This window comes from Aphidius gifuensis, linkage group LG6 (assembly GCF_014905175.1).
Source record: "Aphidius gifuensis isolate YNYX2018 linkage group LG6, ASM1490517v1, whole genome shotgun sequence".
NCBI classification, from domain to species: domain Eukaryota; kingdom Metazoa; phylum Arthropoda; class Insecta; order Hymenoptera; family Braconidae; genus Aphidius; species Aphidius gifuensis.
Window position 1 is genome coordinate 12,513,374 of NC_057793.1, and position 6,538 is coordinate 12,519,911.

The following is a 6,538-nucleotide window of genomic DNA, read 5'->3' on the forward strand; positions in this document are numbered from 1 at the left end:
TTTTTGGGAGAAAAGGGGTGGTTTTTTCGTGAAAATGCTCGACAACGAAATCAATGTACTACAATTGAAGAAAATTTTCCCCTTTTTTATTTTATTTTTTGGTCAATTATTTAAAGAGTTATTCGATATTTTTCCGGCAAAAATATTTTTTTTTCTATTCTTTTCGCGACGCGTAATTATTTTTTGGGGAAAAGGGGTGGTTATTTCGCGAAAATGCTTTGTATCGAAATTAATGTACACAAATCGAAGAAAATTTTCCTGTTATTATTTTATTTTTCGGTCAATTATTTAAAGAGTTATTTGATATTTCTCCGGCAAAAATATTTTTGATGTGTAAACATCTTTAGGCGCGGGTTGGGTATGGAGTAAAAGGAAAAAAATTGAGTTGAGACGTCAGATCCGGTAACGGATCTGGGCAGGACTCCATTTTCTGTCAGTCTACATTGCGCCATGCAGCGCCATGGTAATCGGTCGGTAACCGTTACCATCAGACGTTCTGTAGTATAGATGAATTTAAATGCGAGTATTTATATATTTATTTATTTATTGTTATATATATACCGTTGTATATATTTATGTACAAGTATTTCATTTGTATTTATTAGTCATGCTTGCATTTGTTAGGTGAAGTAAAGTTCATATTGTACATATATATGTATACATGCATATGCAAGTATTTTTCATTTACATTAATTTACAAGATTAATATTGTAAGATTAGTATATCAATATACTATTGTTTATATAAAATAATATTTCTAAACTCAAAACAAAATATTGAATTATTATACAATAATGACTAATTTCATGTTTTAAAAAAAGAGAAATAGACATTGATGTGTTAGTTTGAAAAAGAAAATTATTATTGTAATTGTACAATAATTTCACAATATAATTTATTTATACTTTTTTAATCGAAGTAAAGAAAAAATGGTATACTTGATAGATATATATATATATTTATAATTATTAAGTTTATTATAGTGAATTAAAAAAAGGTACTTTTTAGTTTAAAAAATAATTTTTCATTTAAACTAAAAAGTACCTTTTTTTAAATAAGTTTAATATATTACGTATAAAAAAACACAGTGATATTCAAAGTTTTAATATCGATATTATGAGGATCTAACTATGTATTATATTTCATCCGTCGATATTTATTGATTTCCAATTATTCAAGTTCATTTAGCATACTAAATGCGAAATAAAGTTTGTAGAATATAATTTGGGAACTGAACTATCGAGGTGCTGTAATGTATAGGTACACGGCGTATAAAAGTGAAGACGTATTAATATAAAAAAAAATCAAAAAATATTAATAAAACAAATACAAATCTATTATATCGACACTTTCAGAGGATTATCATATTCCAGACAACATGTTTTTTTATTCAGTTTTTATAAAAAATTTTCTCACGATTACGGGAAAAATACGGAAAAAATTCCTACACATGCGCAAAGTTGTTAAAAATGGAGTTGAAGTTTGTAAAAAACGGCTATTTATCGGTTATGTATCGTATAGTTATTAAAATAACGATTAATTATAAAATTTATTAATATCGATCAATAAAGCTCGTCAAGGAAAAAAAAATGTTTCGATAAAAATTTAGATAATAATTTATAAATTTTAATATATATACATATATTTTTTGCAAATATAATAATGGCAGTCGATAAAACTCTGAGTAAAAAAGAAAGTCAAAATAAAAATTTCGATATATTAAATTTTTCTTTTTTTTTTAAACCGCTAGATTTAACTAAGCCACTAGATTTTCTACTTAGCCGCTAGACTTTTCACTTAGTCTCCGTTATAGCCAAATATATTTTTATCAGCTTAATTTTTCCTTCAGCTACATCTTTTCCTTAGCTAAATTTTTTTTTTAGCTAGATTTTTTCCTTAGCTACATTATTTACTTAGCCGTTTGATCTTTTACTTAGTCTTAATTATAGCCAAACACACAATATCTTTATAATTTTACCGGCTTAGTTTTTCTCTCAGCTACATCTTCTCCTTAGCTAGATTTTTTACTTAGCTACATTTTTTACTTAGCCACTTAATCTTTTTTTTAGTCTCAATTATAACTGAACACACAATATTTACATAATTTTATCAGCTTAATAATTCCCTCAGCTACATCTTTTCCATAGCTAAATTTTCCCTTAGCTATATTTTTCATTTAGTCTCAATTATAGCCAAACAAACAATACCTACATATTTTTACCAGCCGTTCGGAATATATTAAAAAACTTTATTTGAACTCTTTTTTCTACTTCATGTGTTTTATCAATCGTTATTATAAAATTAGGAACAAAAAATCGATATATCGAAATCCTAAAATTATTGATTATTGAAAATTACTGAACAACAATAATTGTATGAAAATGGAAAAAAATGAAATAAAAACAAACAATATTTTTATAAATGAATGAAAAAAATTTGTTTAAATGTGTACTTATTATTATTGTATTCAATTACAACAACACGCCGAAGATGTTTACACATAATAAACCCGCGAGTCTAGATGGCCCACAAAATTTTTTTTTTTTTTATTCTTTTCGCGACGCGTAATTTTTTTTGAGGGAAAAAGGGGTAGTTATTTCGCGAATAAAAAAATTGTAATATATAGTAGAAAATGTGTAGATTTTTATCAAATCAATCAATTTTTGTGTCTTTCTTTATTAACAATAGATATTTACATAAACAAAAAAAAGGAAAAAAATTTGATTATTCAAAGAATTTTATTTGTTTATGCAAATATTAATTATTTATTAGGAAAGACACAAAAATTCATTTATTCTATAAAAATCTACACATTTTCTACTATATATTACAATTTTTTTTATTGTTAATATCCCAAGATTGAATTGTTTAAATAATTTAACAACTAGAAAAAAGTGTATAAATTTAATAATTTTAAGTTGTTAAATTGTTTAAACAATTTAATCGCGAGATATTTACAATAAAAAAAATAGTAATGTATAGTAAACAATATGTAGATTATTATAAAGTAAATAAATTCTTGTGTCTTGCCTAATAAATAATTAATATTTGCATGAACAAATAAAATTCTTTAAATAATCGAGTTTTTTTCTTTTATTTGTTTATGTAAATATCTATTGTTAATAAGGAAAGACACAAAAATTTATTTATTTGATAATAATCTACACATTTTCTAGTATATATTACAATTTATTTTATTCGCGAAATAACCACCCCTTTTTTCCCTCAAAAATAATTACGCGTCGCGAAAAGAATAGAAAAAAAAAATATTTTTGCCGGAGAAATATCAAATAACTCTTGAAATAATTGACCGAAAAATAAAATAAAAACAGGAAAATTTTCTTCGACTTATGTACATTAATTTCGATGAAGAGCATTTTCGCGAAATAACCACCCCTTTTCCCCCAAAAATAATTACGCGTCGCGAAAAGAATAGAAAAAAAAATATTTTTGCCGGAGAAATCATGAATAACTTTTTTAATAATCGACGGAAAAAAAAAATAAAAACGGGAAAATTTTCTTCAATTGTAGTACATTGATTTCGTTGTCGGGCATTTTCACGAAAAAACCACCCCTTTTCCCCAAAAAATTATTACGCGTCGCGAAAAGTATAAAAAAAAAAAAATATTTTTGTCGGAGTAATATCGAATAACTCTTTAAATAATTGACCGAAAAATAAAATAAAAACGGGAAATCTTTCTTTAATTGTAGTACATTAATTTCGTTGTAGGGCATTTTCACGAAAAAACCACTCTTTTTCCCCCAAAAATAATTATGGGCCGCGAGAAAATAAAAATAGCAATATTATTATGCACATACGATAGTTTATTTAATTAATAATATGACGAAAAAAAAATTTTTTAAATCGATGCATTTTTGACTGGTGGGGCTATTTGTTAAGATTCTTTTTTTATTAACAATTGCTTTTGTTGTTAGTCCGAGCCGACGACACGAGAATTGCGAGAATTGATAGAAATCGAATTTAAAAGTTTATGTTACTAATACTTTCATGGTGCGTGTAAATACAACAGCTGTGCGTATGTGTGAGCGTCGAGTCGGGTACAGTCGAGTAGCGTCGGGTCGTAATCACAGATGGGCTTGTTATGAGTTTTTGAGTTGTTTACAATTATCCATGGATAAAACGTTTAAAACGTTTAAAACAGGATAAAACGGATAAAACCCACGTGATCTCTCAGTAACTCAAATTTTAACCATATAATTTTATTTAGCTACATCTTTTCCTCAGCTAATGTTTGTCCTTAATGATTTATTTATTTAACAAATAAAATACATGTTATTCATTTTTAAAAAATAAAAAAGTTCAAGGAAAAGCAGTAGCTAAGAAAAAGATGTAGCTAAAGAATTAATGTGGCTAGAAAAATTATGGTTTAAGCAACATAAATTCCTTAGCCACATCCTTTCTGTAGCTACTGCTTTTCCTTGGTCATTTTTATTTTTTAAAAATAAAATAACATGTATTTTATTTATTAAATAAATGAATGACTAAGGACAAGCAGTAGCTAAGAGAAAGATGAAGCTAAGGAATTAATCTGGCCAGAAAAATCATGTTTTAAGTAACATCAATTCCTTAGCTACATCTTTTTCTTAGCTACATTTTTTCCTTAGCTACTGCTTGTCTTAAATATTTCACATCAATTCCTGAGCTCTTTTTCGAGATTGTAATTCATTTTGGTTACTTTTGATGATAGTTCCAAGTTTCACCGCTAGAGGGAGATATTTTATACAAATGGATAAAACTAAGGATGAAGGGAAGAAAACATTAATCAAGGACATTGAACTTTATGTCAATACAAAAGAAAGAAGGATGACAGAAGCCCTAGGGAAGTTTTTGAGTGAAACCAAAATTTATTTTTAATTAAAAAAAAAAAAAAGAGAAGAAGGAAAAATAATTATGGTAAATTTCTGTAAAAATGCCCATTTAAAACAGAACTTGCCTGGATCATCTGGTTTAAGTTGTATTGGGTTGAATTGTGAACTGGATTTTTTTCGTTAAATTTTGTTATTGTTATATTACTCATTCTGTTTTCTTTTAGTTAATTTTTTTAATTTTCCGCGTTCTCATCTAACTTATGGTTATCTGTAATGTATCCGAAGCATGATATTGAATTTGATTGTTCGATCAGTAAACACATATTTGTTGTATTAACAACTGGTACAAGGAGAGAAGTTGTGAGTAAAAATTACTGAAGTCCAGTAGTAAAAAATATTAATGACGTCGGTTCTAAGACCAATTTCTAAATATATATTGCTAATTTTTCCTTCGCTACATCTTCAATTTTTTTACTTATTTTAATTACATTGATAATATCCTCCACTAAGTTGTAACATTTACTACTCTATATATACGTGATTTTTCCTGATAGAAAGCTCGAGATCAAATTTTCGAGTCTCTGACTTTAAGTGAATTCAAATTAAATAATCTGTGTGATAAAATTATTGTTTTTCCTTTATAAATTGACTGTTCCTAACACTATAAAATAATTGACTGTGACATTTCTCCGGGGTGTTGTTTTCTGTGCTTCGAGTTTATTTTACCGTTTGGATTATTTGAGACTACCAACATCAAAAGGCGACCATCCAGATTGACACGCTCTCAACAACAATTGTTTCGGATTATTCTTACATCAAGGTACATCTACAATCATACACATTCCCTCCTAACCCGTTACCCTGTAGGGAATAACAAAATAAGAGGATTTTTTATATTAACGTGAAATACCAAGTTGATTTATTTTAATTATTCTATGATTATTTGCCTATTTAATTTTGGTTTTACATATTCTTCCTTTTTTTTGTTATTTTATAGTTTAATTTTGATTTTTCAACTTGGTACGTAACAACATACTTCAACTCTCATATAAATACAATGAAAAAAATATCTCCACAAAATTACCTTCATCTTTTCAACAGTATTATCAGCTGAAGAATTTTTTAAAATCATTAGGCCAGAAAGAATTATATTTTGTGAATTATAATCAGCAGTATATTTCCAGAAATTATTAAAAAATATTTCTTGATGTGATTGATTGACTTTATCAAAACATTTTTTGGGGCAACAAGACTCGACATCTTTAAAAATTTTAGCTAGTATTGATGTTTGTATACTAGTATTTATATTTCGAATACTATTATAAATTTTATTATTAATATCGTCGCATCCCGACTAGAAATTTTTATAGGGGCCTTATTAGGACCAAATTGGGTTGCTCCCTAATTGAGATTGAGTACCAACAGCTCGTTGATGTAACGCATAGCCTTCATTGGGTACCGAATTAGGGTAAAGATTGGTACCTAACTATTTTCCCAAATATTACCCAATTTTTTTCTGAAATTTAACCCAACTATTCCCTAACTACCAAAAACAATTAGTTTTATTAAATGTTTCTGAAAAAATACACACATTTTTTATGATAATGATTATATGAATAAATTTTATTTTACATAAGCATTTTCTTGGTATTACACAGTAAAAAAAAAGTGTTAAAAATTCGACATTTAAAAAAATGTAAATTGTCTT